The sequence below is a fragment of the Panthera onca genome, chromosome A1 (genome assembly GCF_046562875.1).
Source record: "Panthera onca isolate mPanOnc1 chromosome A1, mPanOnc1 haplotype 2, whole genome shotgun sequence".
NCBI lineage: Eukaryota > Metazoa > Chordata > Mammalia > Carnivora > Felidae > Panthera > Panthera onca.
Window position 1 is genome coordinate 220,387,093 of NC_138339.1, and position 11,453 is coordinate 220,398,545.

Here is an 11,453-nt window from a genome sequence, read left to right on the forward strand (position 1 = left end):
CTCGCCCCCAGCCCAGCCCCTCCACACCAGCCCTGCTGTGCACAGGAAAGAGCCAGCTGGTCCTGGAGTTGTGTTCCTCACTCAGCACAGAGCACACCCGTTCTTTGTGTAGATATCAAGAGACTTGAGGCTTGACTAGAGCCCCCAGAGAATTGGCATAAGGTGACTCAGTGTATCCAACCTTGCTTTATTCCAGAATTTCTCAAACTGCAAGGCCAGAATCCCAAGGCGGCAGCAGAATGGTCCTGAGGGACCCAGGGGGTTTGTTCCACAGCAGTGCCAATGCCAGGTGGTGGTGGCCACGGGCGGGGGGTGCGGACAAGGGTGTTGGAGCTCCTGTCTGCTCCCACACCAGCCTAGTCCGTGCCTCCATGCTCGCGGCCCAGGGGGCAGGGCCGTTGGCAGGAGAGAATGCCAGCATGAGCCTCCCTCGAATCAGGTCTGGGTCCCAGGTCTGCCACCTCCCAGCATAGGAACGCTTTTTCAACTCTGGGTTTTGGTGTTCTCACCTGCAAAAGCCACTATGACCCATTTCATCGAGTTGTTATAATGATTACAGAAGGCAATAGAGAGGGAGCACTTAACATGTCCCATCCGCTCAGTCAAAAGCGTCAATTAACTTATACAATAATATCAAGATACTATTACTGCTTGTACTACTTTTGCGGCTTCCAGCACAAGGCTGCCAAACCATCGTTGCAGGCAAATACTCTGCACCCAGGCCCCTCAACCTTCAGCATTCGCAGCTGTCACAGGCTGAGGCCCGCCTTAGGAAAGGTGGGCATGGAAATCTCTAGTTGAGCCCGCTGCCCCGGACAGTGCTGTGTTTCCCCGGGGAAGCTGAGCAGCCACTGCGTCGAGGGCACGTGGCCAGGCACTCCTTCCCTTCCAGCACAAAGCCAGTGAGCAACCTTCAGAGTTGGGAATGTTGACCATGACTGCACTGTTACCTGGGTAGTCCTTGCGGGGGGCACGCATCCCGAGGGAGCTGCTTCTCCCCTCCCACCAGGCTGCAGCCGCTCTGCCTACAGGATCCTGAGTCAAAGCAGATGGTCTGTCCGCTCGCCCTGGGTCTAGACACCCCCTTGGCTGTGCCCCTGACACGAAAGAGACCCTGAGTCAGCACTTCCCAGAAGGCAGGTGAATAGAGAGGAGGAATGAAGGGGGGAACGCAGAGGAAGAGGGGGGAGCTGAGAAAAGGAAGAGATCAAATCATCCACGCTGAATATTTAATGAAGGGTAAGATTACAAAGTTTGACAACGCGTATCCCGTGTCGCTCTGGTCCACTTGCACGGCGTATCGGAACATTTCGCCTTCGGGCTGTGCTATGAATTGAAAGGAAAAGAATTTCCCCTGGAGACAGGCTCCCGTGGCTCAGACGCAGGACCCTGTGCCTTTGGACCTCTGTCCAATGAAGCACCGCCCTTCTGGAAGCAGAGAAACTCAGCCCCACAGCTCCCCACCCTCACCCCCGTGCTTGGCCCTCTCTGCATGTGGAGTCTGAAAATGGAATAACGTATGTTTTCGCCGTGACTTTGTGCTTTAACAGGCTTGGAAATCTCTTAAGATGTGCCTGGAAGCAAACATCAGGTCCTCTGAGGTTCACAAGACCAAAACTGTCCTGGCACCTGAGTGCACAGAGCGCCGGGGGCTGCACTTGTAGACGCCCCTAGAAGGCACAACCCCAGTTTGGGAACCGCCACCAACTGGAAGGCAGGATGGGAGGTAGGCTAACTCGGCTGGGCCAAGATTCAGGAGCAGAGTGAGAGGGAAAGTTAGAGGGGAGAGCAAAGGTGGCATTAGGCAGTGAAAGGAGGCTCAGAGGCCAGATCGACAACTTTGAATTTGATTCAGCTGAATACCGTTTGTCAGAGCTCTGGGAGTCACTAAGACATATTCATGCAATTTAGAAAAAGTGCCCTCTTGAGGTGAGGGCCAGGCAAGCAGTCCCCATTAGCTCTCTTGGTGGGGTACCCTGGTGCAGTGCACAACCCATATAACTGTACATGACAAGCCTGACCGGTTAAGAATTTAGAGCAGAAGATGGTGTGGCAAATGGGATTGTGAGAAAATTCCATGTAGAAACCTTAAGTTGGAGCCCCATAAGATTTAAGAAAAGTTAGTGCTTCGTTGATCTATTATCACGTACAAACCAACCCAAAACTCAATGGCTTCAAACAACATTTTATTTGCTCACAGTTCTATAATTTAGCGGGGCTTTGGTGGGGGTGTCAGTGGCACCCCTGTGCCCGCACTCAAGGTAGGCTGGGGCTGGGGTCAGCTGGGGACCTGGGACAGTGGGCCTCTCTTCTCCACAGGGACCTTCCAGCAGGGTAGCCAAAATTCTCGCCTGGCTGCTCAGGGCTTCCAACAGTGCGAAGGTAGAATCTGTCAGTCTTAAGGCCTAAGCTGCGAACGCACTTCATGTTCTTCCGCCACCTTCTGTGAAGAAGCCAGATCACAGGACTAGCTCAGAGGAGGGGGCAGCGGTGGAAGGGGACGACCCAAGGATGTGAGTACTAGAAGACAGGCTCACTGGGGCTACCAGGGCAGTCTCCTGCCACTGTCTGTTAGGGAGTTGTGGTGGCCAGCCGGGGAGGGGTGAGGACCTCACTGGAGGGCAGCCTATTTAAGGATGATCTCCTATCTTCCTTTTTAAGGATAATCTCTGAATTATTTATGCTTGACTTGAGGTGTACTATATACCCCAATCAGTTTATCTTTCTAAGCACATTCAGCTAAGATTAATGGCAAAATAGTTTACCTTATCCAAAATCAAGTGTCAAAGGCCACTATAGGAATAGGCCTCAGGACACCTGGGTGGCTCAAGTCGGTAAAGCGTCTGATTCTTGATTTCGGCTCAGGTTCATGAGATCGAGCCCCACATCAGGCTCTGGGCAGACAGTGCAGAGCCTCTTTTGGATTCTCTCTCTCTTTCTCTCTCTGCCCCTCCCCTGCATGCGCACCCTCTCCCTCTCTCTCAAATTAAACTTTAAAAGCAAGGAATAGGTCTCATTCTTATATATTTATATGAAGAATACACATATATCAGAAATATACATATATGTGTGGCCAGAATATATGATCAGAAAATGAAAGCACTTACAAACTTAAAAAAAAAAATGTCTTAACTGTTATCATCTTGTCATAAAGTGCCAGTTCTGCGTTTTGTGCTTTAGTTAATTTGCACCCACTATAAATGGGCTTTACTGATACGCTAAGCTCCCCGAATCTTGCTTGAATGTACATCCTTGGGACCCTGCGGGTGTCTATTCTTATCACTTCTTTTTTTCACTTCTGCTCTTGTTCCTGATCCTTATTTTAAAATAATCTTTTAAAGCACTCTCTTTCTCATTGGATCCTCACCAGTCTTGTATGGATCAATTCGCTGTCATCGAAAGTCAGAGCAGCGGGAGGGGGCCGTGCGGCTGAGGACAGCGGGAGAGAGGAGGGTTGTTCCGAACCTGTCTTGTTCACTGCTCTACCTCCTTCAGCAATCGGCTCTTCTGGGTCTTCTCAGAGAGCGAGCCAAATCAAAGCCACATGTGGCGAATGATCAATCAGCGTATTGATCTAGAAGCAACCATGCCTCCGTCTACCCCAGCCACCCTCACAATATATCACGCTCACTCTGTGTTATGTGTCGGTAGCATGGGCGAGTTTTGCTGTGGTCATAAATAACCCCCCAAACTCTTATTGGCTTGTTACGCAGACTTGCCTCTTCGTCACGTTCCACGTCCTTTGAGGTTGGCTGGGGGCTCTGTTCTTAGTTTCTCAGGAGCCTCAGGCTGACAGAAACTCCATCCAGAAGAGTTTACCATGGCAGGTGGAAGATGGCATGGTGGAGGGTGTGTTACTCCTAGACCTTCCAGTGCAAGTGACACATTCTCTTCCTCCCACACTCCGTTGACAAAAGCAAGTCACGTGCCCTCTCCCAGCTCCCAAGCAAGTGGGGAAAGGCAATCCTAGCACGTGCCTGGGCGACAGCCGGACTATTTGTGAACAGCCTTAATAACTTCTGTGCGTTCTAATGCTTTGTTTGTAGCTTCAGTCTTCCCTCTTAGTGCGATGTGAGCTGGTGCAGGGCGGGACTCAATTCTACAGAGTTAATCTGCCTCCATCACCTAGCCCGGTGCCTGGCACCCAGAAAGTACTTAAGGTTTATTGAGTTAATTAATTAATAACTTGTCTCACATGATGAGGAAGTCAACATAAGAACGTAGGGGCTTGGGGCTTGTGTTGTGTCGTCAGTGGTCAACTTTGCTGTACTACCATCCACTTCTTAGTGGACCTTCCTTTCCCGCAATCCCTTCCTTGTAACTTTGGAGCTTACTCTTTCAAGGAGAGGAACTTGCCTGAGCTTTAGAAGGTGGAAATAAAGAGAGGCATTTATCCTCAGGAGGTCACAGGGGTCAGACCAGACACAAGGTTCTCGGGCTTCCTGGCAAGCACCAGATTTGGCAGACCTCCCAGGGATTCTTAAGAAATGTAGCAGTTTCTCCCCAAACTTTAGAGAAGCACCCACCTTGGTGTTTGAGGCTGTTCTCCCCGCTGACCTTCCCCCGCTGGTCTCTCCGTGACCTTCCAGCTGCTTTCACCCCCTCAGCTCTTCTCACTTCAGGTAAGCCCTAATTCCTATATTAAATCTCTATACCCATAACATGTACAGTCATCCTTTATTTTTCCTAAGAGTTAAATAAGAAATTTTTTTTTTGGTCATACCCCCAAAGAAACATGTTACGATGACCCTGGAGGAAAACCCTCTCTGTGAGATTTGCTATTCTTCTCCTCCTCCAGGCTGAGCTGAAAAGGGGGCCTGAAGAATTGTTTCAGACTCCGTCAGAGGACCTGCCAGCACCCTGCCTCGTCTCTCCACGCAGTGACAGCCTCTGTCCTGGGCAGAGGCACCACTCTTATTTGTGACAAGTAAATTAGGAACAGGTGCAGCCAGAAGCAGTCAATCTCCCAAGGTTTGCAAGCAGATGGGCAAACGTGCCAGAGACCTGTCCATCCTGACCTATGATTGCATTATCTTCTGACTAAATTCTCAGCCCCCTGGCTTGCCCCTTCCGGCAAAGCATGTTATTTCCTCCTTCTTGGAATCTGGGGGAAACTGCTCCTGTACCCTGCATATTGATGCCCATGTGAATTGCGGTTTCCGGGGCAGAGATCGCACTGTTCAAGAATGCATATTTTCTCTCTAAAGGCTTTCCTTCCTTTCGAGGGGAAAATGGCCAGCTACTTCTATGCCGTAGCCCAAAGAGCTGATGGAGAGAAGCCTCACACCTCTGCAGCCATGGCAGGTGGATTAAGCAACTACTGGAAGTGAATATTGACAAATTTCAAAGAAACGCGGCAGAATTCTCAGTGCTTGTGCAGGATTAGGTCACCTGGGTTGCTGCCATCAAAGCCCACCCCCGTCTATGAATCAGAATCTACAGCCCCCAGGCTTAGCTTTTTATTTATTTATTTGTTATTATTATCTTAATGTTTATTTATTTTTGAGAGAGAGAGACAGAGTGTGAGACAGGGAGGGGCAGAAAGAGAGGGAGACACAGAATCCGAAGCAGGTTCCAGGTTCTGAGCTGTCAGCACAGAGCCAGACGCGGGGCTCAAACCCACGAACCATGAGATCATGACCTGGGCAGAAGTCAGAAGTTTAACTGACTGAGCCACCTAGGTGCCCACCCCCCAGCCCCAGGCTTAGCTTCTTAATCTAGCAGCAAATATTTCCTGGAGGTCACTCTGTGCTCATCCCTGTCCCAGGCTCTTCTGGGGGTTTTCCTGTGGCTGCTCTTTCTCTGTCTTCTTCGACTTTCCCCTTCCCCTTCCTCCGTCAGTCATCAAATAAACACAACCACAACGTGATCCGCTAATATTTACTGGGCTCTTACGGTGGTGACTGCCATTTCTCTCATTTGGCTAAACATGCAAGTCTTCTAACTTCCACCAGAGGACAGCACCTTCACACAAATAACCCAGCTCTGGTCCACGCGGAGAGTAAAGCAAGAACAATCCACGCCTCTGGACTAAAGGTGAACGGGAACTGGGATGAGAGGAACCTGCCCAAATCTGTGTGTCCAAATTTCCCGTGTGTGCCTGTGTGAGTACGTGTATGAATGGACGGAGCTAAACATGTATAGTCACGGCTTGGAGGTTTGCAGAAAGGTCGAGGTACTATTGAGCAACAACCACATACCAGAAATTGTGCTTCCTTTTTATTTTTTTTTACTAAAAAAATGTTTTTTCAACGTTTATTTATTTTTGAGAGACAGAGACAGAGCACAAGCGGGGGGAGGAACAGAGAGAGAGGGAGACACAGAATCCCAAGCAGGTTCCAGGCTCTGAGCTGTCAGTACAGAGCCTGACCTGGAGCTCCCAACTCACAAACCGTGAGATCATGACCCGAGCCGAAGTCGAACACTTAACCGACTGAGCCACCCAGGCGCCCCTAATTGTTCTTTCAACAAGGGATTATTTGTAACCAGTGCCATGAAGACCGGTGCCAATGAAATGCATTTGTCTTAATGCTTAAACAAAATAAGCATTTCACTCTAATTTTGTTGGCCCCATTTAGTTGGCTGATAAAGCATCTTTTTGTTAATAGTAATATAAAAAGAATAAATAGAGGAACTGCATCCAGGCAAATTCTATTTTAATGGTCTGATGATGAGGAAGGGATGTAAGGGAGAATATTCAAATTATTTTCTTGCAGTTAAGACATTCTGGAATTGAGCTGCAAATTTAAAAAGCATTAGCTTCTGATCCGTTTGTTAAATTGCCCACATGCACCCCGGGGTTCTGGGACACTTTATTTGCAAACAGTAACAGATTCGAAAATAGGAGGTATTGTGCAAAAAAGGGAGCCCTTCATGTGGTCCAAAATAGAGATGTGTGAGAGTGTTGCCTTCACTTTCCTAGCCTGGGAAGTGGCCTCCCAGGGGACAGACGGCCAGGGAGACAGACGGCCAGAGACGACGACAGGATTGGATTGCCAAGGAGGTTCTGGCACAAGATCAGGGTTGACCGTTGCTACTTTTTCCCTTTTTTTTTTTTTTTTTTGACAGACAAAGACCAAGACCAGACCTGACTGCTGTGACAAATGAGGAATTCAGTAGGGGTCAAGTGCTAGGTGTGTGAGGAATTTTAAAAGATGAGGGGGGGGGGGCAAAGGAAAGGCGCTGCAGGGAAATTGTAGACGCATCATGAAGGAATACGAACCAACAGTTACGAATTCTACCGAGTTCCAGGCATCAGTTTAGGCAATTTATTGACTCATTCAATGGTGACAGCAGTGGTGAGGTAGATAGGGGTTCGAGGCCTCCACGATCTGCCTCCACCTGCTTTTCCTGTCTCCCACAGGATGTCACCGAGCCTTCCCTCTCTCCCGCCCCCCAGGGCAGTGAGAGCGAGGGCAGAAATGGGGAGCGGGTAGGTGGGGAGCAGACATTGGCCACGTGTCCCATGCCGGCCACTGCTCCACAGCAGAACACAATAAAGCGTGTCCCTATGGGCCACCGAGGGAGAAAGGGTGAATGCGAGGTTAGCCCCTCCCACAGTCACAGTGGGCCCTACGCGGCCCCCTGGCACCCCTGGGCAGCCGGGCCTCAGTGCTGTGCCCACACAGCATCTGGGAGGAAAGAGGTGTGGGGACAGAGGCCACCCTGCGAGGGGCCACTCGGCCTGGGGATGGCGTGGGCGGGACACGGTTGGAGGAGGGCAGCCAGGGACCGGGAGAGGAGGCCCTGAGACCCATCCCATCCTCCCTCAGCGGCCTCAGCCTCCGCCCCATGTGCAAACCCCCAAGGCCGCCTCCTTCTGAGACTCCTGCCCACCCCTGTGCTTGGCAGGCTCTGGGGAGTCTGCCCACACCTCCCTGCCACTCGGAAAGAAGAGGCAAGGTGAAACCCGGATGGATTTGGATCTAAAACCCAAGCTGGCCGTGTCCTCCAGAGAACCCCAGCTGCTCCTCCCCTTCCTCTGTACTCCGGACCCAGAACCGGAGTCTCCGTACGTAGTCATTGAGTCCGATCCGGAGCCGTTGAGCGCTGGGAACGAAGAGTTCGGTCAGTTTTCTTCCTGACGGCTGTCAAAGGAAGGGCCACCGTAAAATGCCGCCTCCCAGAAAGGCCACTTGCCACAGATGTGCCTGATCGCAGGGTGGGTTCCAGGGCTTCAGGCTCGGTGTCCAAAGAAGCTCCCCAAATGATGCTCAGGCGTTCCAGAGTTGGTACCCACTAGGCAAGAGCACCATCCAGGGGGTGAGGGCACACAGACACAGACCTCTTCACCAGCCCTGGGGGAAGGTTGGTGATGCCAGGAGGGTAACCCGCCCAAGGCCAGGCCCCCAGAGGCCAAGAGTGAGCCAGAAGTGCTGAGAATGCGTTCATGTCGTCATTCGTTCACCCAGAAAACATGCACCAAGCACCCAATGCGTTAGGTGCTGGCAAGACCATGGTGAGAGAGACCATGTGGCCCTGGCCTGTGTCAGTTCCTGGCTGCCTCTGCTCCTCAGGGACATGGTGAGGTAGATGGAGGGAGGGGGAGGGGAGAGAGGAGGGTGAGAGCAGCAAAAGTCAGGCACCTGGCCCCATAAGAGAGGAGAGCTGTGTGTGTGTGTGTGTGTCTGTCTGTCTATCTGTGTGTGTGTGTGTGTGTCTGTGGGTGTAGTATAGCCACATCCATGTGCAGCTTTTGGTTATCCTAAAAACCAAAGAGAGTGCATGTGGCAATCAAACAAACCCATTATGCAATTTATTTGTGTTGATAAACAGTGTATGTGTTTGTACCGACTAATTAACCAAAATTATGCCCTGTGCTAAACTTCTAAGCAATGCTCCATAACTAATAACTGAGGTTTTAGGTACTCGACCACGGAATCAAAGCCTGAACAGCCCTCTGGGATGTGCAACCGAGCAGCCCTCGGCACACAGCAGGTCTCTGGCAGGCTGCAGGCTGAGTCTGTGGGTTCCAGGATCCTGCCTGCCTGAACGGGGCTGTGACTGGTACCACCTAGCAACACAGACCAAGTCTGTGCCTCCCCTCACTAGGGGGAGGGAACGAGGGACAGGACAATCCTGAGGACTATATGTACCCTCTGTCCCCCAAGCTGGAATCTCTGTCCTTTCCTGTCTCCTCCTTCTTGTAGCCCCTGGACAGAGGGACAGTCAATCGACGAAGCACAAAAGGAGGGATGGGCTCCTTCCCTCCCTTCCTTCCTCCCTCTCTTCCCTCTTCCTTCCTTCCTTCTTCCTTCTTCCTTTCTTTCATATTAGTATTTTCCAACAACATATATATGTTTTGTCTGATTACAAAAGCAATATTCATGAGTATTCCATAATATTCTTTATGGAAACCAGAAATTTGGGAAAAGCACGACAAAGAAACTAGAAGTCTCACATCATTTCATGATGGCTACACTATCAGCCTCCATTTCCAAGCTCTGGCATGTAAGCCTCCCACAGCCCACACCGTGCATATAGTTTGGAAGCTTGCTTTTTTACTTAACAGTATTTCACGGACTGTATCTTCCCTCGGGTCATTGAATATTTCTCTTCAATTTCACTTCTACTGGTGGCCCAGTGTTCTATGGGACAGAAGTATCAACATCTATGTGATCACCAGTGTCCAGACCCCCTCACACCCCAGCTCCCTTTCTCCTTTCCTACTTTCTGTCCTCCATTCTTGTGAAACATAAGTAAGCTGGGCAGGCTCTGGAGAGGAGGGGCAGGGGGCACTTTGACTCAAGTTTCACATTCACAAAGGGTCTCAAATAAAGACAGTTGATGGGATTCCCAAATGCTATGCTACGGATTGAATTGCGTCCCCCCCCCCCCCCAAATTCGTATGTTGAAGCCCTAGTCCCCATTGTTGAAGGTAGGGCCTTTGGAAGGTGACTAGGTCATGAGGGCGGGGCCCCCGTGATAGGAATAGCGTCCTCATAAGAAGAGACACCAGATCTCTCTCTTTCTCTCTCTCCTGTGTGAAGACAGAGCAAAATGGCTCCCATCTGTAACCCAGGAAGAGGGCTTTCACCAGGAACCAAGTCAGTCAGCACCTTGATCTGAGATTTGTAGCCTTCAAAACTGTAAGAAATAAATGTCTGTTGCTTAAGCCGCTTGGTCTGTGCTCTGTCGTTACAGCAGCCCGCACTGACTAAGACAGCCAGCCATGCAGCTACACCCACAAAACAAAAATTCTGACTACTGGACTTTAAACTTGCTGCCTGTTTTCAGACCACACCCCTAACGTGTCTTATGATTCCAAACTTTTATAAACCCTATTATTATCTTGTAAGCAGTACAATTATTTTGCATTGCACACTTGGGGTTCGGTTAGAGGCACTTCTTTGTTAAATATAAACATATAAAACGCACCCTGATTTGTCCATACGTTTCGGAGTTTCTAAATTGTTTGTGTAGTAGGTATTTCAACAAATAGAAGTGGCCTGTTCCTCCTTTGACTCTCCAGAGCTTCTAATAAGTGTCTGCAGAATCAGGACCTTTCAGAACCCTGCCACAGGCTGAGATAACACCGGACACTGACTTGAGCACCAGAGGATCCCTTGCCCTTTGTCTATCCACGAGCTATGCTCCACCTGGAACAACACAGGTCTCCTGTGCCCCTCAAATGTAAACCAAGTTGCTCTTTGCCAAGAGCTCTGGTTTCTCCTCAATCTCAGTGTGTGTTTCCGGCCTCTACCTATCACCTGGCCAGATTTCTCAGCCTGACGCAGCCCACGTGGATGGTCCGCCCGGTGTGAAATCTCACACGCGGCCTTTGCCCGGCTTACATCAACCTCAGGATGCCCTTCCTGGAAGCAGGAAACAGCGGCAACGGGCGGGGGCGCTCGGGAGCTTTGGCAACATTCCCAGGGGCCGGGAGGGGGCTCCGTCCCAAGGAAGTTCCAGGTCCGGACCACCAAGGAAGTTCCAGGTCCGGACCACCTGCCCCACCCTGGGGGGCTCTGCCCAGAGCTGCTCTCCGACCTTGGGCTAGACGTGGTGGGGACACCGTTCTTAACCTAAATGCAAGGGACCGGCCTCTCAGATGAGTCCTGTGTGGAACAAATCGCACTGGGGTGTCTGTGGCGGCTCCCTTCCCCGGCACGGTGAGAGGGGGACGGGCTGGGAGGCAGGTGCCCTGGGAAATGTTTCCACTGTCATCCTCCTTGTCGCTGCTTACCCGTCTGTAAGCACAGGGTGGTTCCCGTCAGGGCTGTGTGCCGTGGGTGCACATTAGAATCACCTGGAGAGCTGTTTCACGCCTGTGCCTGCACCTCCTTGCAGGCCAATTAAATCAGAACCTCTGGGGTGAGGCCTGCGCCCGCGGCTGCAAATTGCTCATGCCGACAGGCTTGGAGAGCCCTGGATGGGGGATCTCCGAGGGCCCCCCTATGTCTGACGTTCGCCATCCCTGTATGGCCCTGGGTGACGGTGGGCCCTCCCCCACC

The 11,453-nt window shown here is 51.0% G+C and overlaps 1 long non-coding RNA gene across 1 annotated transcript in view; it reads left to right on the forward strand.

Annotated features, from left to right (window-relative positions):
* LOC132682115 (uncharacterized) overlaps window positions 1–10,114 on the forward strand; it is a 48,545-nt gene extending 38,431 nt beyond the window's left edge. The window contains exon 4 of the long non-coding RNA XR_009611477.2: window positions 9,990–10,114. This is a non-coding gene — a long non-coding RNA (uncharacterized LOC132682115). The remainder of the gene's footprint in view (window positions 1–9,989) is intronic.
* The last annotated feature ends 1,339 nt before the right edge of the window (window positions 10,115–11,453 follow it).